A 24,741-nucleotide genomic window follows, 5' to 3' on the forward strand; every position below is an offset into this window, starting at 1 on the left:
TCATAGATTAAGAACTGGAAGAAACTAGGAGTTCTTTTAATCCAATTTCTTTTTATCAATGAGGAAATTGAGACCCAAGGGTTAAGTGACTTGGCCAGGGTCACATATCAAGTAAGTGTTAGTTAATGTAGGTAGTTAAATACTAGGTGAAGACAAGGGAAGTTACCACCATGGATGGCCTCTATATTCTCAGCAAAGTAAGAAAAGAAGATCCCGTGCCAAGAATGAGGGAGGGAAGAGATAGTGGAACAGACTTGTGGATAGAAGACAAGATTTGGCACTGAGATTGTGCACGGTAAGATAGAATCAAAGAAGGAAGAATAAAAGAGCTGTTGTTCATCAGTAGATTAAATAAGCTCATGGGATCCTTGATTTAGAGCTAGAAGGGACCTTAGAGACATGTCTTCTTTTCACAGACATGAGAACAGGACACAGAGAGTTTAAGTACTTTGCTGAGAATCTCCAAACTAGTAAGTTCCTAAACTCACTTACATTAATTTTAATTTTTAATATCCATTTTATATATTATAATAATTTTATATAATAGATAAAACACAATAATTGTATATACACTAATTAGAATTATGATGTAAATTATAACAATATAATAATTATAATAGAAATTACAATAAATATAATGATAATACAATAATTGATTTGATATTTCCTTATGGTTGGTTGTTGTCCTCCATTCTCAAAGAGGACCAAAATGACATTACCATGATAAAGTGAAATTTCAGTGTGTCCAACTATGACTGATCAGACCAATACAAGTTCAGAATACTCTACCACAGATTGGACACAGATAGTCTGTGTGAATATGTGGGGTGGATATCTCAGATTTGCACATCCTGTGTTTACTTTGTGCTGTCTCAATTCTGCTTTGCTCAAAGACCACAGTACCCTTTCTGATGTGAGCATGCCATGCTGAGTGGTTCTGTGCCAGTGTGTCCCATGTTGCACAGTGAAATCCAAAGTTCTTGAGAGAGACCTTAAAAGTATCCTTGTATCACTTCTGTCCACCATGTGATCGCCTGCCCCACTCAAGTTCTCCATAAAGTAATCTTTTTAGCAAGTGTGCATTTTACATTCAAACAGCATGGCCTGACCATCTGAATTGTGCTCTCTGAAGCATAGTTTAAATACCTGGCACTTCAGCTGGAGCAAGGACTTCAACATCTAGTACTTTATCCTGCCAGGTGATCCTCAGAATCTTCCTAAGACAGTTCAAATGGAAGCAATTCAGTTTCCTGGGATGGCGCTGGTAGACTGTTCATGTTTCACAGGCATACAACAATGAGGTGAGCTCAATGGCTCTTTAGACCTTCAGTTTGGTAGTCAGTCTAATACCTCTTCTCTCCCAAACTTTTCTTCAGAGCCTCCCAGACACCGAGCTAGCTCTAGCAATGTATGCATCAACCTCATTGTCAATGTGTACATCCCTGGAAAGTACACTACCAAGGTAAGTGAACTTATCCACAGCATTCAAACTTCTCCATTTGTTGTAACCGATGGTTCCATGTATGGTGTGGTGGTGGCTGATGGAGCACCTGTGCTTTCTTCGTGTTAATTATTGGGCCAAAATTGGTGCTATTTCACTATTATGCCTCCAAGTCCTGTGGCGACAGGCAAGTGATGAAGTAGCAGGTGCGGATACACTGAGAGTTATAGTCACAACCCCGCACACAGGCAACCCAGGTCATAGGGTCGTTTCTCACTGGAAGCTACAGTGGGACTTGGCAGTCCCCTGGGTGCCTGAGCTGTCTTTTAAGGATTGCACTGCTCACCTTCTGGTTCGAGGAAGGGGTCTAGAAAAGATGCCCTAAACACTGTCTGCTTACCCAACCCTGGCCTGATTACCGCAGAAGGCAAGGAATCCCACTATGAGGTCAAAATACCAAAAAATGTACAAAATGTATGAAAACATCTGCAAAGATGATTCCACTCACCATTGGCACACAGAATGTCCACACACTAATAAACCACACAAAATCCAGTAGACATGAAAGAAGAACTGCTCTTGTTGCAAGAGAACTTAACAGGTAACATATCCAAATAGCAGCCCTGAGTGAAACAAGGTTGGCAAATGAAGGCCAGCTTACTGAAGCTGGAGCTGGATACACCTTTTCCTGGAGTGGGCACAGTGAAGGGGAGTGCCATAAAGCTGGTGTGGGTTTTGCAATCAAAAATAATCTAATCAGCAAGCAGGTATGCCTGCCAAAAGGAGTGAATGACAGGCTCATGACAATGCGATTGGCATTCTCAGGAAAATGCCATGCCACCATCATCAGTGCCTATGCTCCCACCATGACAAACCTTGAAGAAGTCAAAGAAAAATTTTATGAAGACCTAGAGACCCTTATCATCAGTATGCCAAAAGAGGACAAGTTTATAATTCTGGGCCACTTTAATGCCAGAGTAGGCTCAGACTACCAGACTTGGCAGGGAGTCCTAGGGAGGAATGAAGCTGGAAACAGCAACAGCAATGGTCATTTACTGCTGAAAACTTGTGCATCACATGACCTTCTTATCACCAACATTGTCTTCCGTTTACCTAAATGCAATAAAACTTCATGGATGCACCCTCACAGCAAACATTGGCATCTAATACACTATGTAATTGTAAGGAGAATATTTCCTTATATTATGATAAGGAAAGATTAGAAACCAGGTCTCTCTGCTTCCAAGTCCAGTGTTTTCTCTGCTATCTCACAGCCCCTACTCTGTACCCACACAGTTGTGACTTCCTCTCTAATTTGATTAAATAGCACATGAGTAAGACCAGAGAAGTAACCCAGAGTTGAGGTTGGGCAAGGTATGAGAGGCAATTGGAAAAGGAAGCAAGTCAGTTATTTAAGAGCTGGTTGGTGGCTTGAATGACATTTGAGAACCTCTATTTCGGTTTCCCCCAAGCTGAACAACTTTGTCCCCTGACTATACCTTGAACTTCCCTTTTTGGGCCATGTTCCCTTTTCTCAAAATGTCACCACTCCTCCCCTTCTTTGCCCACTGAATTACTAAAGCCCAACTCAAATGCTACCCCCTAGATCTTTGTGTCCTGATCCCCACTGGCAGTCTGGTGAAGACTGTGAATCCCCTCCCCTTTTCAGAATCTTGTTTTTAAAAGCATAAAATATATGATTTACAAAGGAAATTCATTATATTGAAATATCAATTTCAAAATTGAATTTCAAAAATTTCAAGATTTTTTTAAAGTTTTTAAGTTTTAAGAGCCCTTACCCTATAGAAAGTCATCCCTGAGCTCTCTGGTTAATAACTCTCTCTGCTCCCCCAACTTTTCAAAGTATCTATTTTGAACCTCATCAATGTACTTAACATGTAATATTATGATAGTAGAAAAGGGTAGGACATGGGACAGGTCAATGGGACTCCCATCTTTTTGAACAGCCTCCTACGTACCCACATGGAGGCTGGACAAGCTTAATTCCATGTGTACATAATGGAAGGCCCTGTTCTCCATTTTAGGAACTGCCCATTGATAACTGGTTTCCAGTCTGTTAACCAATGTGGCAAAGAAACCCACTTGATTGGCTGCTGACCTGGAATTGGATATGAATTGAATAGTCAAAGCAAACTTGCCTCCCTCTTTTTCCTGACTGTATTCTAGTGAGGAGACAAGAATTGTTGTAAGCTTCCAGGTGAGGAGGGGAGGGAGAAGGAAACAGAGAGAGAGAGAGGAGAAGTGGGGTAGAAGGAGGAGTGTTATGTTATTGTTCAGTCATGTCTGACTCTTCATGACCCCATAGAGCATAGCATGCCAGGCCCTTCTATCCTCCACCATCTTTGGAAGTCTGTCCAGGTTCATGTTCATTGAGTGAGAGCAAGAAAGAGGTGGAGGAGAAAGAGGAAGATGCGATGGGTGTGTAGGGCTAGTGTCCAGTGCCTACTTTTTCCATTTGAGTTTGCATGGAGCAATAACCATATTTCCCTAATGCTGATTCCATCCCTATGCTGCCTATTCTCTCTTGACTTCAGTGAAGCAATATTAGAGAAGGAACAGGCTCCATAGACTATACTAGGATCCTGCTGGAAGGTCAGGCAAGCATACCAGGGCTCTGGGAGCTGAGATCCATAGACCAAATCTGTGGACAGCTAAGTCTACTGACTGTGGACAACTAAGCAATTTACTTAACCCAGAATTGGATCCAAGACAATCTGAATTAAGACAGATCGACTCTTCCATTGGCCATGCTTGGCAGGATGAATACTTTGCAGCAAAAGATTAAATCTGAGCCTACTTTCCCCCAGGATTGAAATAGTGTAGAGGAGCATATGCCCTGGACGTTGAGGGAAAATGTTTATGCTTATGCTTTTGCTATACTGTTATTTTCTTAGTAAATATTTTTGTAAAATATTTGTAAAATAATTTATATTTGTATTTGTATATTTGTTTTTGTAAAATATTTTTTGTAAAAAAGTCAATTGATGGCAATTGATTAAATGTTACTAGGGCACTGGTTGACAATGGGTAGATGGAATTAGGGTTCAAACCAATGGTAGTGGAGAAGGACCCATAAGCCCTCAGGAGTACCCTAGAATCCCACATAGAGTAAAGATACAGCCAGTCGTCTGGAAGTCAGATCCCAACTTGTCAATGTGATTGGCAGTTGGGATGAAGACAGTCAAAGCTTATAAAAGTCTGCATAACAATAACTAAATGTTTATTAATAACTCAAATGCATGTGCTACTTAAAAGTTTGCGAAGTGCTATGTGTTTATATAAATATACATATACACACATATATATGTGCATGTGTGTATGTGTGTGTGCGTGTATGTGTGTGTGTATGCCTTCTTTGACTCCAAGAACCCCTGTGAAGTAGGAGTATTATCCTCATTTTGTAGATGGGAAACCTAAGGCTTGAAAAAGTTTCCAACACACAACACTAAATCTCTCACCTCAGCGCCTTTTCACAGTCCTGGAATTCACTACCTCTTCATCTTTGCTTCTTAAAATTCCTAGTTTATTTATGACTCCATAAAAGGACTGTTTTTTCTAAATCTCCTGTTCTGATCTCCCCTAGACTAGTGCCCTTTCTCTCAAGATTACCTTACATATTATGTAAAATTATGAAAACAGAGTTGGAAGCTAGAGGGATTGGTTTTTAATATAATCTTTCATCACTGATAGTGTGGCATGGTGGAAAGCTCTCTGGATTTGAAGTCAGAAGACAGGTTGAAATTCCAATTCTCTTGGTATTGACATTATTTCCCTGGGCCTTGGCTTCCCCCATTTGTAACATGAAGAGATTAGACAAGGTGGCAGAGATCTTTGCACAGTTCATGTTCTATTCGCAATCTCCCCACTGGAGAATGGAAGTTCCCTGAGGGCAGACACTTCCCCTTTTTCCTTTGTACGTTCAGTGCCTAGCGTGCAGGTGGAAGATTCCTACTGACTGCATGACTGCCTTGCCCAGGGTCACACAGCCTAAGTGTTTAGGGACCTTTTTCAAATCTGAGCCTTTTTGCCTCCAGCTACTTTGCTCAATCCCTTCTCTACCTCTAACTGCTTCTCTGGGTTTGGTCCCCATTCCCAACTGAACACCTGAAGGACAAGTAACTTGCATCTTATCTCACCTTCCCAACTCACTAAGTGTCCAATGATAACTAACATTTATATAGGCTTGAGTGGGGTAACTACTATCTCATCTGAACCAGCTGGCAACCCTGGAAGATTGCTGTTAGCTTCATCCCTACTTTACAGATGAGGAAACTGAGATTTATGCTCATAAAACACTTGACAGGACAGCTAAAGGGTGTAATGGATAGAGGGCTGGGCCTGGAGTTAGAAAGATCTGAGTTCAAATCTAGCTTCATATACTTACCAAGGGGCAAGTCACTGAATCTCTGCCTTGGTTCCCTCAGCTGTAAAATGCAGATAACAACAAACACCTGCCTCCCAGAGTTGTTATGAAGATCAAAAGAGATATTTGTAAAGTGCTTCGTAAAACTGAAAGCAATATGTAAATGGTAGTTATTATTGTGTTTGGACCAGATTATTATTATTGGACCAGATGACCTCTAAGGTATCTTCCAACTCTAATCTATGATCCTATGCATCAGGTAACTGATGTAGGTAGCCCTCACTTTCTTCATCTATAAAATAGGGGAACTGGACTCAGAGTTCTCTTCCAGCTCTCAGTCATCTGATCCCTGTTCTCATACGCTTTGATTGGACTCTCTGCCTTAGAGCAGGGCACCATCTCCAGTCTTCTTGATCCATATCTGGCCACTGGACTCAGATGGCCCTGTAGGGGAGAGAGAGGACAGCCCTGCCTCATTTAAATCCAATTCACTTGCAAGTTATGGTATCACCTTCCTGATGTCAAAATGAAGGACAAACAACCACCACCTTCCCTTCCTCACTTGTCTTCCCACCACCTAGCTACTTCTTTTACTTTCCTGAAATTCCTTCCTGAGGTTCCTGTGTCTATCTAGAAGGAAAATCTCTCACTTCTTGGGTCACCTAGAAGAGAGTGCACTTGGTCCCAGGATAACTCTTCTCTCTTGAAAAGAAATCCATATCCAAACAGACAATGAAGTTGGGGATAATCCTATGCCAGGCTGTCAGGACTGGAAGGGACCTTCTCTTTCAGCATGACAGGCCTCCCACCTCACAGGTTTATTGCTGCAAGGAACCTTGGACTTCCTCATTTTAAAGCAGAGGAAACATCTCCAGAAGGATTTAATGACTTAGGTAATGCAGTGGACTGAGTACAGATTTTACAGACAGGAAAACTCATCTCAGTGAGTTCAAATCTGGCCTCTGACACTTCCTAGCTATTTGTGACCCTGGAAAGATCACTTAGCCCTATTTGCCTCAGTTTCCCAGTGGAGAAGGAAATGGTAAACCACTCCAGTATCTCTGCCAAGAAAATCTCAAATAGGGTCACGAAGAGTTGGATATGACTGAAATATTTGAATAACAACTCATCAAAGGGTAAGGGACAGAATCAGGATTTGAACCCAGATTCTTTGACTCCAAATTCAGTGAGTTTTTCAAAAAAAAAATTAATTTTAAAATTTAAAAAAAAAGGTTTAACCATGGCACCATTCCTGAAGGGCCTTCTGAATAATAACTGACATTCATATATACACGATATACGTGCTTGCTGTCTCCTGTGTTAGAATGTGTTGTCTTTGAGGGCAGTTATGTCTTTATTTGTATTCTCAGAGTTTGCTGAGTGCCTGGTACTTAGAAGAGTTTACCACCCACTTTGTACAGATTCGATTGCACCTCACTGCAATCTCATGAAGCAGATATTAAATGTGTTACTATTCTCATCTTATAGATGCTCAGAGAAGTTATATGACTTGCCTGGAGGTCTTCACATAGCAAGCTAAGATTCCAAAATAGATCTTTGCCGTTGTAGCCAAGGAGGCTGTTAAAAGACTCTGATCTATTCAGAAATCAATCACAACCTGCAAGGACAAAGATGAAGTGGGATTTTATGTACAGTTTGCTTTGTATCTGTTTATTTCCATTAGATTGGGAACTCCTTGAATGACAGGGACTGTCTTTTATCTCTTTCTGTATCCCTAACAATTAGCACAGCTCTTGTCATATGTTTGTTGAATTCAATAAATATTTGTTGAATTCAATTGAATTAAATTTCCTGCTGGAGATTCTGATGGATTCAAGGTGAAAAATGAGACATACATTTTTGGATATCACTAATGTGTAAATTTGTTTTATATGGCTACTTATTTGTTATAAGAATTTTGTTTTTATTTTCTTCAGTGGGGGGAGGGATGTATAGGGAGAGAAAGCCCAGATATAGTGTTGTCCCCTCCACAAAAAGAAAGAAAGAAGGAAGGAAAGATGGAAGGAAGGAAGAAAGAAGAAGGAAGAGAGAAAGAAAAAAAGTCATTGAAACCTTTAAAACAAAAATGCACAGAAGAACACAGAAATAAAGTTCAGAAGGAAACACAGACAAGTGGACAGTAACATTTTCAGATATGGCCAATATGAGAATTTGTTTTGCTTGAATAAATATTTGTTGAAAGATTGTTTTCTTTTTCCACTTTACAAGGGAGCAGTAGTATTGGGGATGGGGGAGTGTATAGATAATGCATTTATGTTTATTGTTACTATAATTTTGTTTCCTAATGAGAAGATTTTCCCTACCCATTAATGGGCCTGGGAAGATGTGTAGGAAGGCCCACACTTTTTGTTAATGAGGCACTGGTTCTCAAGAGTTGTGATGCCCTCTGGTTCTGAAAAGTGTATAAGTACTCAAAGGTGAGGTTTTACTTTGGGGCTTAGTTTTTGGAAGAAGTTTTGTGTGCCAGATGAGACTCTGGGAAGCCACTAAGCAGCTACCCAGATGTTGATGTTTCTCTCTCTGGTAACTATGTATCTATGTAATGGTCAGAGTTAGATCTGTCTGTTGATCTGTGGTATATGTCAGACAGCTGGAAGCACTGTCTGTTGATTTTGATTTCTCTGTATTTTCTCTGAAGTTCAGGGCACTGGCTTTTTTCCCTGAACTAAGTGAATTATATATGTGTGTGTGTGCGTGTGTGTATGTATATATATGTGTGTGTGTATATACGTATATATGTTGTTGACCTGAAAACTTGGTTAGAGAAAAGACAACAGGCTAAAGGCATACATTTTATGATTTAATTAATTAATCAATCCTCATAAAGAAAACGGTTACATAGCGCTATGGAGCCAGGATCAGAACTGGCTGCCTTAGTACAGAAATTGACTGTCTTAAGTACATTTTCCCATGAGAAAGGAGTTCTCACATTGTAAACACATTGTAATTGGGTTTTGTGATCCCAGGCTATGGGCATCTTCCTTCCTTCCGTAGCATGCCTTTGTGATTCAAGGCAAGGAAAAGTCCCATCACCCAGATTGCAGACATCCTGTCCTAAACAGGCCTTTGAAATTGTATATTCACAACCCAAGGTATAGGCATCCTCTAAACAAAGGAGACCACTAGGTCCAGACTCTTCTTAATTCAAACTTTGGCCCTTTTTAAGTCTAAATTTTATATTAAATATTAACAATGTGTGTGTTGTTGACCTGAAAACTTGGTTAAAGAAAAGGCAACAGGCTAAATGCATACATTTTATGATTTAATTAATTAATTGATCAATTCCCTATTAAAGAAAACGGTAACATAATGCATTATAGAGCCAGAAATGTTCTGGCTACCCAGTGCAGAAATCTTCTGGCTTATATACATTTTGCCATGAGAAAGAAACTCTCCTAATTAAGCAAACCTTAAATTCAGTAAGATAGGACAATTAACAAAGCAATGTCAGTTGGGCCTTGCAATTCCAAGCTGTGTAAACATATAGTCTCGGTGACAAAGAAGGAAATCCCACCACTAGTGAGTGGCAGGCTTCCTGCCCTAAACAGATAACTGACATAGGAAAGGGTAAACAAAGTTCAATAGAAATTACGACCTAAGATGTCTATATTTTCTTTACCATTAATATGCCATAGATAATAAGATACAAAGGAAAGTCCCATTATTCAAGATATAGTGTCTTAGGTTAAAGGTCTCCTAAGGAATGTAGAGTCAGCCTTGGCTGGCTTTTGCTGACATAGGAAGAGGCACCCTCTGAGTGTGCTTCAGAGAGAACAAAGAGATTATTCCGAAATTTTATATTAAACATTATCAGTGTATATATGAAAAATAGTAGGAAAAGGAAACGAAAGAAAGGAAGATCTTTGAAGTATTTTTTTAAATACAAGAAAACAGTAGGAAGAACAGAAAGAATCACAGACACACAGGACAGTTTTGAAATTTATGTGTCCAACTCAATCTATATTTTAAAAGAAAAGTAAGCTGTGCATTATAGAGGTTCATAGCTTCATGTACAATCTTCTTGTATTCAATTTTGTACAGGGAAAATCCATTTTATTTGATGTCAAGTTCAGAATTTTTAAAAAATATGTTTTGAATTTAAAATATATTTTCCAAAAAGCAAGCTGCATGTATGAGGGATTCTTGGTTTCATATCCAATCATCTTTTCCTGTTTTGCAGCTCATTTTGTTACTGTTGTTGTTATTTTGGTGTTTGCTACTTCAGAATTTTTTTTTAATTAAAAATTTTTAGGAATTTCAACCTAAGTCTTCCCAATAGCACTCTGTCTATGGCCCCATGCTGGAGACTAGAGCCTCAGACATCATCCATCCCAACCCCCTCGATCTTTGTTTCTCTTTAACCTAAAAAGGAACTGAGGCCTAAAGAAGGGGATTGGGGGTCCTAAGATCACACAGTGAGAAAGGGAGTACAGGGCTAGAAATAGGAGTTCTGGTCTTAACTGCTAGATCAATGTTCTTTTCATCAGATACTGCTTCAGAGTAGAGGTCCTGAGGGAGAAGATGTAGCCAGGCAGGGTTTGGGGGCAAGTAGAAACGATCTGCTTCCAAGGTGCTGTGGTTTTTAAAAGGCAACAAACAGATAAATGAACAAGTAAACGAATAAAAATAAATGAGTAAATGAATGAACAAATAAATGAAAAATGAATGAAAAAATAAACAAGACTAAAAGCCCTCCTCCATATAAAGAGACCTTTCCAGATTTCTATCAGATCTGTCCTTTACATTAAGGCTCATTAAAATATAGGTTACAGGAGTGAGGAAGCCTAGTCAACTTTGACACCCATTCCATTATCAAGTTTTCTGGTTCCTCAGTGGTTCCTTTTTTGGGGTTTGTTTTTTTTTTTAGCTCTAGGCCTCAAGGGAGGAGATATTCATGGAACGGGTCAATATAATGTGTTGCAATTAAGCTGAAGCTTAATTTAGTTTCAGTTCCCATTGGTTCAGAAATGACACAGAGTCTCAAGTTTGGTATTATATATGTGTATGACTAGAATTTATTTTAATAATAATAATATCTCAATCAGTAAGTCTCAATAGCTATGTCACAATCAGTAAGTCTCAATAGTTATGCCACAATCAGTAAATTTCAAAAGACATGCCACAACCAGGAAGTCTCAATAGGTATGATGGGGTTCAGACTCTGGGAACCTCCCTGAACTCCCCTTGAATCTCCCCACTCAACCTGGCCTTTCAAACTCAAATCTGTTGCCCTGGGCCTAACCAGGCTTCTCATTGTCTGTTACTTCTTGATTGCCCTACCTGCTTCCTACCCAAGCCCTCCATTGTCTAATAACCCATTATTGCCTCCAGCTGTCTCCCACTCTTGATTACATCACTAATTACTTCCACATCTCCTACCCTGTATCTCCTTCCATGTCCCCTCCCACCTTGGCAACCCCTGCTCAAGACCACCCCCCGAGATCTTTCCCACAGACTTCTGTATATAGGTTTCATCTCACCTCCATGAGGGTGCTCAGGTTTAATCTAGCACACACTCTCTCTAGCTGAGATTCTATCTGGTCCGCTTGTCAATATGAGTTACAAAAGGTTACACTCCTTAAGAGCCAACCCAATATGGCGAATCTTTATTAAACTTTGTTTTTCTTTGGCATTAAAAAGGCTTGTGTCAAATTCATTCGAACAGGACCTGGCATGTCAGTATTCTGGGGTCCCCAGCACCCCAAACCTCAACATATGATTCCCTGATCAGGAAGAACTGCTAATCTCTAGCTCTTTTGCCAAGACTGGAAGGTATGTAAGCCTGCTTCTCTCCCTATATCTCCTTCTTGATCTCCAAGCACCTTGGAAGTGGTTTTTGGACCTCTCAGTTTCCAGTAGGTCAGGCAGATAGGAGCCTGTTTTGCACTCAGCCTGACCCTCTCAGGTTGTTGGTCCAGTGGCTATGTTCGAGGTCTTGGACCTGGGCACACCCTCCAAAGCATAGAGGATGCCCTATCAGGAAGTGTGTGCCCAACTCTCTCAGTTTCCTCAGCACTAGGGGATTAGGAAAACATCAGTTACTTTTTTTTTCTCTTGTGTTTCTTTCAAGGCTTACTCCCACCTTCTCTTTTATGGAGGGAGGGTCTTCCAACCCCACACCTGTATTGGGTCAATCCTTTTCAATTTCCCACAATTCACCATTGGGTTGTCTTTTACAAAATTGGAAAAAATTGAGCTTCCCTAAAGAACTTGAAAAGAAAAAGTTGGTGTTCTTTTGCAACATAGTTTGTCCTCAGTATCACCTGGAGGACCATGAAGTTTGGCCCATTTTGGTAGAGTTATATTGTCACCAAAAACAAAAATGGATAGAAATACCTTACGTACTGGCCTTCATCAAGCTCTCTCAGAACCAGTTTCTCAGAAAAGATTATAAGATGCTTGCAGCCAGAGCTACTCCACATAAGGTGAATGAGGGTAAATTGGATGTTTGGGCCTTGGCCTCACCTCCTGCCCTATCTCTGTTCCCACCATCCTAACTCTTATCCTCACCCCAATCTCCCCCAGCCCCTCCTGCTGCTCCCTTACCTCCCCTAAGCCTGGCCTCTCACTCCTTGACCACCCTTCTTTCCCTTGGTTTCCCTTCTCTTTTCCTACCCCTCCCCTCTTCGATTCTTGCCTCATTTACCTTCCACATCTCCTACCCTGTATCTCCTCCCATGTCCCCTCCCCCCTTAGCAATCCCTGCTCAGATCCCAGCCATGGGTCTTGCTGAGGTGCCTCTCTCCATTTTTCCTCAGGTATCATCTGATCTTTCTCCCTGCCAGCACAATCCCTTGACCTTGCAGCTCAAACCAGTAGAGTCAGCATTTCCCAGTCCCTCCCTCACAAGAAGTGAGACTTTCTATCTCTCTAAACAAGCCCTTGTCCCCACTGGGCTGTCTGGGCTTTTTGCCTTGATGGAAGTGCCTGTCTCACCTAGAGGGACAATCAGAGTGCATGTTCCATTCTCCATTTCAGATCTCACGCAGGTTAAAGAGAAACTAGGGAGATACTCGGAAGACTTCATTAAATTTACTGAGGTTTTAGGGACATATCCCTACAATTTGAACATTCTTGGAACAATCTGCATATTCTTTTCTCTGCCTGTTGTAACACTGAGGAGAAGGGGAGAATTTGGGAGCAAACCCAGAATTTTGGAGATCATTTGGCTAGTAATGTCCCCACAAAATACTCCCCAGGAACAGCTACTATTCCCACAAGTGACCTAGGATGGATAATCAAAAGAGTGAGGACAGAGGAAAGAGAGACCATATGGTAATTTACCTGTTAGAAGGCCTAAAAACTGCATTTCAAAAACAAGTAAATTTTCAAAAAGTTAGGGAAATTACTCAGGGAGAAAAGGAAAACCCTGTCCTTTTTCAAGACTGGCTAGGAGAAACTATTAAAAAGCATACAAATTTGAATCCTGACTCCATAGAAGAGGCAACAATCCTTAGTATGTATTTTGTTAATCAGTCTGCCCCAGATATTAGGAGGAAACTGCAGAAATTGGCAATGGGACCCCAAACACCTCAGGCCTAATTACTAGAGATGGCCTTTGGAGTCTTTAACAACAGAGACCTAGTCAAAGCAGAGGAAAAGGAGATGAGACAGGGAGCATGCTCAATTCTTGGCTGCTTCCATGGCCAGGAAAAGACCCAGGAAGTACCCCTCCAGGGCACCCCTTAGGAGAAAGCCCCAGGAACCAATGCCTGTGGAACCATGCCCAGGTGACCAGGAGGGACATTAGAGGAAAGATTGTCCCTCAGGCTGGAAAAGTGGTGGAGCCACACCCCAGTACCCTGTCCTCCAGTCTTCTCAAGACTTGGAAGGACAGGAAAGCCTGGGTGCTGGCAGTGTTCCCACTCCCTCCACCTCTCTCACCAAGCCCAAGGCAAAAACAGAGGCTGAAGGTAAGGTTACCCACTTTAACATGCTAAATTCTCTGCTTTAACCAGTTATTCTGGCCCTACCCTCCCATTCACCCATCAGGTCATGGGCATGGAAGGGGATATTAAGAGATGTCTCCAGACATACCTGCTCTCCAACCTAGTTGAGGATGTGTTGTTCAAATGCTCCTGAATTATGATCTCCTCTTGCCCTACCCCCTTGTTGGGAAGGGATCTGATGGTGAAATTGGGGGGCCAATTTTCTCTTGTCAAGCCTCTCATTTCCATTTCCCTTTGTCTACCAGACCTCCCCATGTTCCCTTGAAAGTGTGGGAAACAGTTGGGACAATTGTTTGGGATCCGAAAATTCCTAGGCTAGCTACTTCTGCCACCCCAGCCGTTGTTTGCATTGAGACCCTAAAGTGTTCCCCTATTTCAGTCAGTATCTGATTAAGCCTCAGGCCAGGGAAGGACTACAACCTTTAATTGAAAAATTCTTTAAGTATAAAATCCTTGTCCCTTGTTTACCTCCATGCAACACTGCAATTCTTCCTGGAAAAAAGCCTAATGGAGACTGCTCACAATTTATTTATTTGACCAGCTTTGGGAAGGGATTCAAGGGACCTCTAGATCTTTCCTACAGTCTTTTGGGTATTTAAATTCCATCACTCCCCCATGAAGGTGTTCAGATTCAGTCTAGCTCCGATTCTGTCTAGCTGAGATTATACCTGGCCTGCTTGTTAATACAAGCATTACAAATGGTTAGGTTTGTGGAAGGCAAGAAAGTTCTGTTTTCCACATTCCTAGGTGATAAAGGTTGTGACCTAATATGGACAGATTAGAGGTCAGAAACTAATACTCAGGCCCAAGGAGCTGTGTGAGGAAGGGCCTATAAGAGAGGAGAACATGAAGTCATATGGCCAAGGGATGGTGTCACTGGAGATCCAAAGTTCAGAAAACAGTATAAGCAGGCCCATCTTTCTGCTTGTGTTGTAGTCAGTCTGTAACCTTACTGGGGAAGCTATCAGTCCATTCAGGGGGAACAGATGGAAAGCTTAATAAAGGTTTTCCTGATTTCACAACAGGTATTGTTCTTTGTTTAAAGTGAGCATGTTTCTCACTGTTGGGGGCTTGTTTGACAGGTTCACCTCTAACAATTCTCTGGGGCTCGTCCGGGATCTTTAGCATCGGAAAGGTTAGGATAGAATCTTGCTTGTGGGGGATGGGAGTATACCCATTGATTTTTCAGTGACCCAAACACCCACAGGCCCAGTTCCCCTCTTCTGACTGGTAACTTCTCCGGGACAGTTTGGAATTGTTATGAATTCAGGAACATAGCTAAAATAATAGATTGAATGGCTGGAGGAGGCAGTGTAAGTCAGGGACCTCAGTGGTTACATACTGCCTTGTCTCTCTCAGGATCTTAGGCACGACCAGTCCTTTGGGGACCTTTGGAGCATAAGTCCCAAGATACCAAGTGAACACTCTTAAGATAATGGTACCAGGAAAAGGATGAATAATCCTCTGGGTATTCCTTCAGAAGCCCATTTGAAGGAATGTTGGCTATGTTCCTTCCCCGGTCTGCTCTGCAGAGAGAGAAGAGAAAAAGAGGGGGGAAGGAGACTCTAGATTCTGGGAAGGATCCTTTTGAAACTGGCTTAGAATCAGTCAGAGTAAATTAACATGAATGGTTGAATTTTGACCACTCTAATCTAAAGGTAGTTTATTTCCTAAAAAGAGAGGAGCTGTATTGCTTTGTCTGTGTGTTTGTGAAGTGTATTGTTAAATTGTAGATTCAGCCAGTCAGAGTAACTAGGGCTGTAGCTGGACTTTTCCCTTGGAATTTTGCTATCTCTCAATCTTCCCCTCTCCTTCCCTCCCTGATTATTAGCAGCCTCAGAGGAATGAGTGGGCTGGAGAGAGAGAAAAAAGTGCTCTACTGTTTGGTTTGATAATGGTTTTAATAGAGAATTAGAAAACTTTTTGAAAAGAAAGATTTTTGCTCTTTGCAGATTATTCAGCTTTTAAAAATGTGACTTTATTGATAAGTCAAATTGCTAGGCTCTTAACCTCTTAAGTTTCTTTTTAAGGAACAAAGAAGCTGGAAGAAATGGTGAGTATTTGGTTTATTGGAAGGGGAGGATATGGGTGGGATGGTCCATATGCTTGGATCATGTGCTTCCCCCTCCCCCATCCCACTTAAGAAAATGTTTAGCCTGATTGGAAAACCAATAGACAAAGTTATGGAAGGTTATTGGATTTAAATTTTTTTTAATGTTTACTATGATTTGGAATTATTACTATTAGTTATTAAGCTCCCAAGCTTCATGCGTAGAAGTCATACTTTGACAGTATTAAATTATTTAGGTCCTTTTGCCTGAACAAGGAGGTTCTTTAATTAATCTGATTCAAAACATTTTTTTTAATCTGGGAAGGTCTTTTGCCCTTCTGGGGAGTGGCGGTCCTTACCGAAAGGAGGACCTCTTTTGTAGTGAAAATTAGCAGAGTAAAAGATTGGAAGTCTGGAGTGAAGTTGAGTTTTGATTTAATGAGGTTTCAAAGCTAAAATCTGTACTTCATGTTAAAATTAAATAAATATATCTGATAACAGACTATGTGTATAAAATTGCAAATTCACTTTAGAATTTCAGTGATTTCTTTTAGAAACTCTGTCCATGTGCTCAGAGCATGTGCACAAGGGGAAAGTTACCCCCCTCTCCCCTGCATGTGATTTAAAGGCTGAAATGAAACTGTGAGAGCTGGTCTGGTGGACCTTGGCGGGGAGCTGGAAGATAGCATGTCAGCTCTTTAAGGAAGTAGAGTGAAAAAGAGATTATGGGAAGTTATAAATGAAGTTTTCTTATAAGTAGCAAAAGTATTTGGAAAAAAAAAAAAAGGAGGGCCAAGATGTTTATCATGTGACTATAAATCCAGGTTTGATATGATTTCAAGTTAAAATCTGCCCTGAAGGAATAAGAAGCAGCCTCTGAGAATGCTCTTCCTATCAGGATTAAGCAGAAAAGATATTGTTATTTGGCATTCATGATTGTAAAGTGCTTAACATAAGGATGAGTATATGTTAGATACAACATTAATCTAATGTAATTGTTACACAATTTTTAAATTTGGAGTTTGTTGTAGATTAAGGTTTTAAAAAGGATGTGATAGGAATTTGATAATTTGAAACTTATATTTGGTTATAAATAAGCAGTGAAAATGCTGATGTTTGCTATATTAATGGTAGAGTTAACTTTTGCTTTGTTTAAGTTAGAAAGGGATTCCAGGGCAGGCAGTTATTGTTAAGATGTGGAGGAAATGGATAACCTGAGTAATGGGATTGAGAGACTTGGAAAGATAAAAGTTTGATTGCATATATAAAAGCCATATAAGAAGGTTTGAATAGTTCTGGATGAGTTAATTTCAGAGGTTTCAGTAAATAGTGAGGGTGTGAGGAAGTATTTTAAGGAGACAGAAAACTCATGTAACTTAATTTGATAATTAATAGCTCAATCAAATTTGAGATGACTCTATATGAAAGGATATCAGGTAAAATAGTGTGCCCACATGGTGGTAAGGAGATGAAACACTGTGCAAGGTGATGTGGAAGTGCATTCACCTGAATGAGTAATGATTTAGTTTAAGTTTTAAGTAAACTTAAATAGTTTTAGATTTTTAAGTAAATCTAAATGTAGTTATATTAGGAATTGCATTGTTAAATTAATGATGAATTGGTTTAAAAAACTTATGAATTCTGTGTAAGAGTTTCTGTGTTGTAGAATTCCTGTTGAAAATAGAATCCTTGGGAAAAAAATACATATATATTTTTATATATGGGTGTGATTTTCAAGTCTGTTCCATCTAAGGGTGTATTAAGTATGTTAAAAAGTTTATTCCTGCTGTTAAGAAGGAAGTTTTAACAAAAATTGTTTTTGCTATGAAGCAAGCATTTACAAAAGTATGTTTGTAAAAGGAAGCTTATGAATAAATGTGAAAAGGCCTTGGTTTTTAGATCTTTTGTAATTTTTGCTAATTAGGTTCATGAGGGTTTCATGATAAATTGTAAACTGGAAGATATTTGTTGTATGAAGAAATGTTTTGTAAAATCTTTTGTATTACTTTTGAAAGGCCTACCTACCAAATTTATGTTTGTAAGCTAATTTGTTATAATAACTTCAGGTTTATAGAGGTTGGAAGATAAGGGACACAAGATAATGGAGACCAGGAATTTTATGGCTCCAGTAAGTTCTTTGATAATTTTAAGACAAAAAGCCTCCTGGCCCCATCCCCATTTCCTTTTGCAGTCCCATCATTACAGAAGGACTTCTTAAGATGTAATCTGAAACCCAAGGACCCCAGCTTCTGGGATAAGAACTCACTGTTCAGCAAAAATTGCTGGGAGAACTGGATAACAGTGTGGTGGAAAGTAGGCATAGACCCATGCCTGACATTGTACACAAGAATAAAGTCCAAATGGGTACATGATCTAGGTATAAAGACTGATGCCATGGACACACTGGAGGAGCAAGGAATAGTGTATTTATCAGATTTATGGAGAAGGGAAGAATTTTTGACTAAAGAAGAGATAGAAAGCATTATGAAATACAAGATGGATAATTTTGATTACATCAAACTGAAAAGTTTTTGCACAACCAAACCCAATGCAACCAAAATTCAGAGGGATGTAGTAAATTGGGAAAGAATTTTTACAGTTCATCTCCGGGATAAAGGCCTCATTTCTAGAACATATAGAGAACTGAGTCAAATGTACAGCAATACAAGTCATTCTCCAATTGATAAATGATCAAAGGATATGAACAGGCAATTTTCAGAGGAAGAAATTAAAGATATGTATAATCATATGAAAAAATGCCCTAAATGACTTTTGATTAGAGAGATGCAAATCAAAACAACTCTGAGGTACCACATCACACCTATTAGATTGGCAAACATGACAGAACAGGAAAATGATAAATGTTGGAGAGGATGTGGGAGAGTTGGAAGACTAATTCATTGTTGGTGGAGCTGTGAGCTCCTCCAACCATTCTGGAGAGCAATTTGGAACTATGCCCAAAGGGCTACAAAAATGTACATACCCTTTGTCCCAGCAATATCGCTTCTAGGGCTGTATCCCCAAGAGATCATAAAAATGGGAAAGGGTCCCACATGTACAAAAATATTTATAGCAGCTCTCTTGGCAGTTGCCAAAAACTGGAAATCAAGGGGATGCCCATCAATTGGGGAATGGCTGAATAAATTATGGTATATGAATGTAATGGAGTACTATTGTGCCATAAGAAATGATGAACAAGAAGACTTCAGAGAGGCCTGGAAAGACTTATATGATCTGAGGCTGAGTGAAAGGAGCAGAACCAGGAGAACTTTGTGCACAGCAATGACCACAGTGTGTGAGAGTTTTTTCTGGTAGACTTAGAATTTTGTAACAACACAAGAACTTAAAAAAAAAATTCCCAATGATCTTCTAAGGCAAAATGTCTTCCACACTCAGAGAAAGAACTATGGAATTCAATTGCAGAATCATGTAGCAGATCTTGTGTGTGTGTGTGTGTGTGTGTGTGTGTGTGTGTGTGTCTGTCTGTCTGTCTGTCTGTCTGTGTATTATGTTTTGATTTGTTATATGATTTCTTCCATTTGTTTAGTTCATCTACACAGCATGACTATAGTGAAAATGTATTCAGTAGGAAAGTATGTATAGAGCCTATATAGAATTGTATACCATCTTGGGGAGGGAGAGGGGTGGTGGGGAAAAAAAATCTAAGTTTTATGGAAAAAATCTAAGTTTTTAATAAAAATAAATAAATTTTAAAAAGATGTAATCTGAAGTGGAGATGCTCAGAGAAGAGATGTTAACTATTTCCTATTGTTCGAAGGAGAGGAGTGGCACCACCCCACCCAGGCACCCCTAAGATTTGGAGAGTATAAAATGATCACCCAAGTGATATGACCCCTTACTTTGTTAAAGTTGTAATCTCTTATGTAAAGTATAAATTGTTTGTATATGAAGTTCCTAAATAAGGAATTTAGATTGTGATAAATAATCTCTAGTGATTGGTTTTTAGGACAAATTTAAGATTTAAGATGTGAGTCCTGGTAAAATTTTTGATTAGTGAAACCTGCCATTTGGTAAAAGCCTCTGGGAACATTATTTATTGTGTCCTACTATTCAGAGGGGAATATGACTGTTATAGAAATATGCCTCCGGGAACAACTGTGTCCTCAGCCTCGGATGAGATCCTTCTGGCTCAGTTTTCCCATTGTGTTCCTTTGAAAAGGAATGTTTTCCCACTTGACTATTTCTGAGTCTGGCTATAAGGTGGTGATGATATCCAATTAGGTCCTTGCTTTTCATCTACATTGCATGTTTCTATAATCAAAGTAGATCATTTAAAATGTAAGCACAATGTAAGTAGTGAAATCTTGCTGTTTTCAATTAATTGGGTAAATGGGTACTCTGGTATGGTCTTGTGAAAGGTAAAATCCCTGCGAACATTTTTCTCAATGTAATGGGAATGATTATATAAAGAAAAGGAAACCAAAGTATAAATGTGATAGTGTATCATTGTTCCATAGAATAACATTGGGACTTAAAGTTAACTGCAATGATATGGAATTGTTGAGGACCCAGACAGCAACTTGCTGGGTCCTGCTCAAATGAATTCAACCCAAGCCTTCTTTCAGCTAAAGAAGCTCAAAGTTTATTATCTTATCTACAGAGTGACTGATGAAGGAGTCCAGGGTGGCCCCAGTTGGTCTGGGGGTTCTGGGAATGGTCTTGATGGGAGTCACCAGTATCCTAGAGAATTAGATTGATAGCACATAGTGATAGGGAAAAAGTTTCTGGGCCTCTAGACAAGGGCAAGGTGAGGTTTTCCAGGGCCCTTATGGACAAATTGTGACTAAAACTTTTTAGGGTAATGCACAAAGGTCCCAACTTGGAATAAGGTTTTTACATGTTACAAAGACCAATTGGGTAAAAACAATTGGCTGAATTAATTACTAAGACTAAACCAAAGACATCTTTAGTTTGGGGGAAAAAATTTCATTGTAAGTTTCTTAGAGGCAGGTAACCTCTGGTAATATTTGGCATTGATGGAAAAGTTCAATGATCCTGTTTTGATTGGAATTCATATCATGAACATAAGTTGAAATTAGTGTTTGAACTTATCATATGTGTAGCTCATTCTTTAGGCTAAACATGGTTAGAAAGAGACCCAGTAGTTTGGAAAACAGATGTAAATATATTAGAGCAATAACTTAAGGTTTTAATGGTAAATTTGATTTTATGATTGGTAGTTGATCAGGAACTAAAACATATATAGAAAGGCATGTAAGCTACTTAAGACTTGCTTCAAAAGGTGTTTCTTAGCCAATGTGAAGTTATAGTCATATCTGAAACTGATTACTGGAGCTTGCTATTTTAAGATTTTATGGGACTATTAACTGATTGTTCTTCTGAGTCTAACTCCAGGTGCGAATAGCAGGAGAGGAAGTCTGAGCCACTGATCCATGATGTCAGTAAGCCTGTGAGATGCTGCTATGAACTGCAAAGGGGTGATCTCAGGGAAAAGTTGGGGGAGCAACTGTTCAGCCTGGACTGAGGTAGGATTCTCCTGACTCAATTTCCCCACTGACACCTGGCAGACTTTAATCCTGGCTGGATGCCAGTTGACAATCTACTCCTGCCTGGAATTGACATGAAGTGAGGGAGATGTTGTTTCCCTGCAATGTCCCTGCTCTTAGTGGCAATTTCCTGTAATCAAAAGTTTTGTAAGCTTAATATCAGATCTATTAAATAGTAGATTGTTGGTAGGGGAACATCTGAGGTTAAGTCTAAAATTAAACTATTAGGCTTAGGATTTCAGACTCAACAACAATAAGTTAGGGTCCTTTCATTCTTAGTCATAGTGTAGAGACAATCAGGTCAAGGGCTTGTCAGGTTAGCCTGCAGAGTCATTATTATTTTGTCTCAGTTGGTTAGTGTTAAAAAAAATGGTTTGTGGTCTGCATTGTAAATGCTTTAAAGGAAGCATCACATGACCAGAAGTTGGGATTGTTTTATGATGTGATATGTATTTTGTTAAAAATGATTTTTCATTGTGTTTATGTAAGTACTGGAGCTTGGTATTGACTCCTTAGTGAAATCTCATCTTCCTGATGGGAGAAATGAATAGTGAATCAATGTATAATGTAAAAACCGGGTTCTAATGTGAATTTCTTAAACGTGACAGTTGGTCAAAGTTCCAATTTTATTTTGTAAGGACGATGTGTATGAAGCTTAGGAATGGTCATCTAAAATGGTATTAAGGTCAGTTTTGTAGGAGAGTGGACATCTCTACAAGAAGGGAAGAAGATGCTGAGATGCTATGCTGAAGATGACTTGAATGCGCATTCAGACTAGAAAACTGCATCAGATGATGTTCCTCCCCAGACTGCTGTATGAGATGGAACCTCTAAATGGACTATTCATGAATTTACCTTTTCCTTTAGAATCTCTGTATCTGTACTTATGAAAGGGGACTGCCCCTTTATAATTTGCATCAATGCATCAGCCAACTTTGCTCGCTTCCCATATTCATATAAAGGGGAGATAGATGAAGGGAAAAATTCATAGGGGAAAGCATGTGAGAAGGTATTGATTGGATTTAGGTGTGGAAACAGAAATTTTAATAAAGAAAAAAAGGGAGGATTTTGTGGGAGGCAAAAAGTTCCGTTTTCCACTAAGGGTTGTGACCTAGTATGGGCAGATTAGAGGTCAGAAACTAATACTCAGGTCCAAGGAGCTGTGTGAGGAAGGGCCTATCAGAGAGGAGAACATGGAGTCACATGGCCAGGGGATGGTGTCGTGGGAGATCCAAAGTTCAGAAAACAGTATAAGCAGGCCCATCTTTCTGCAAGTGTTGTAGTCATCCTGTAACCTTACCAGGGAAGCTACCAGTCCATTCAGGGAGAATGGATGGAAAGCTCAATAAAGGCTTTCCTGATTTCACAACAGGCATTGTTCTTTGTTTAAGATGAGCATGTTTCTCACTGTTGGGGGCTTGTTAGATGGGTTCACTTCTAACAGGCTCCTTAAGAGTCAATCCAATATGGCAAATCTTTAATAAACCTTGTTTTTCCTTGGCTTTAAGAAGGCTTGTATTGAATTCATTCAAGCAGGACCCAGCATGTCGGTATTTCAGGGTTCCCAGCACCCTGAACTTCAACAGTATTACGTGATTTCTGTGGAAACAAAAGTTCAGTTCATCTCTTGCACAATCTTACCACAATTGATCAACACTAGTGGAGGAATTATCTGCAGCTGGATCACATGACTGAGGAATCTGGTCAGCCTCCAGAGTCTTGAGGCCATGAGTCTGTACCATGAGGGAGACTCCCCCAAAATAGTTCAGTACTATCTGCCTTTAGTAGTTCCTTCTAACCAAGAAGTCATTTGGTCAATTCAGTGCAACTGAATTGAAAGCAACTGTTCTCAAAACATCCTTGAGAGCATTTCTGTTTAGGAATGTCTGATTCTGGGAGGGGTGACTAGTCCTTCCTGGGAGCAGACATCATAAACAGTCCTTCAACATCTGCCTAAGAATCTTAAGAATAAGATTAGTTAGAGTCAGATTGCAGGCATATTGAGCTAGGTCAGAATGTCCTAATGAATTTATACATCACATATAGCTGGACTGAGCTTTAGGAGATTTCTTTGCCTTGGATGGAGGGTTCCAGACCATAAGGAAATGGGGAGAGGGAGGGCAAGTCCAGCTTCACCTGCGTCACCATTTTCCTAAGGCATAGGTTTTCCTGGACCCTACGGAACAGGAGGCTTACCTCAGGGTCCAGTGACCAAGCCTCCATATCTCATCTACTCCAATCTATCAAAAAGATTAAAAAAAAAAAAAAAAAGGTAAGAAGACTTGTGATTTCAGTTAGAAAAGGAGGAGACCTGAGGGTAAGAATTCAAAGTCCAGACATCAAAGAACAGAATGGCCCCTAGTCAAAGAGGGGCTGACTAGGGAGAGGAGAAAGAACTTTGAGCCCCAGTTCAGCAGTTCTAGACCCTGACTTCCTTGAGCAATGGCCAGTGAGGTGGGCAGCTGACCTTGTTCCCAGAGGGCCCCAGGTTGTAGGATGTGGAGCTAGTCTCTGGGGTTGGATTAGATTATGCCCATAGTTCCTTTAAATCTTAATTTCTTTTTACATTTTCATTTCTTTGTCTTTCTTTTTGCCCTCATCTTTTAGCACAGTGCCTCAAATACATTCAGATCTTAATAAATACTCATTGATGGGCTGACTAATTGTAAAAGACAGATAACAATATCTATAGTGTTTACTTCACCAAGTGGTTAGGAGGATGGTTACCTCACAGCTCAGGAGATAAGAATAGTGCTTTGCAAGCTTTATAGTACTATCTCAACGTTAGTTCTTATCTTTTTTAATGGAATTCATATAGGAGAGGTCCTTCAGTTTCTTGTAACTAGTGCTTTTAACAGCATCTGGCATATAGTAGGTACTTAATAAATGCTCATTAACTGACTGTTCTTTGAACTATTGTACATGTGGTATATCCTTGTTACTCTCCATCTCCTTCACCTTGTTAATATTTCTTCCAGCTCTGACATTCTTTGATTTTATGTTTCTATGGGTGCACACGGCCCTCCATCTCTTGCCACCAAGTGTTTGCCTGGGCTATTCCATGTGCCTAGGATACTGTTCTACCTCACCTCTGCCTCAGAGAGTCCTACTTTTCCTTCTTGGCTCAAGCACCACTGTCTACATGAAACGTTTCCTGGTCCCCCCCTCTCATTCCCTCCCCTTCCTCCCTAACTTCCCTTGGAATTATTTGTATTTATTCACCTTAAATTTCTGTCTCATGTATTTATCTGTGTACTTACTCCCTCCCCCATTAGGATGTAAGCTCTCTGAAGGCAGGGATTATTTCATTCTCTATCTTTGTATCCCCTAGTACAGTTCCTGACACATAGTTTAAAAAGTCCTTAGTG

At 39.9% G+C, this 24,741-nt stretch overlaps 1 long non-coding RNA gene across 2 annotated transcripts in view; it reads left to right on the forward strand.

Moving 5' to 3' along the window:
• Window positions 1–367: 367 nt before the first annotated feature.
• LOC140499238 (uncharacterized) overlaps window positions 368–24,741 on the forward strand; it is a 28,762-nt gene continuing 4,388 nt past the window's right edge. The window contains exons 1-3 of one of the 2 annotated variants that reach the window (XR_011965319.1): window positions 368–470; window positions 1,377–1,462; window positions 7,314–22,875. This is a non-coding gene — a long non-coding RNA (uncharacterized lncRNA). Of the gene's footprint in view, window positions 471–1,376; window positions 1,463–7,313; window positions 22,876–24,741 lie in introns of those variants that run through there. The other variant, XR_011965320.1, reaches the window with a different exon arrangement.

Source organism: Notamacropus eugenii, chromosome 4 (assembly GCF_028372415.1).
Source record: "Notamacropus eugenii isolate mMacEug1 chromosome 4, mMacEug1.pri_v2, whole genome shotgun sequence".
In the NCBI taxonomy this organism is placed as follows: Eukaryota; Metazoa; Chordata; class Mammalia; order Diprotodontia; family Macropodidae; genus Notamacropus; species Notamacropus eugenii.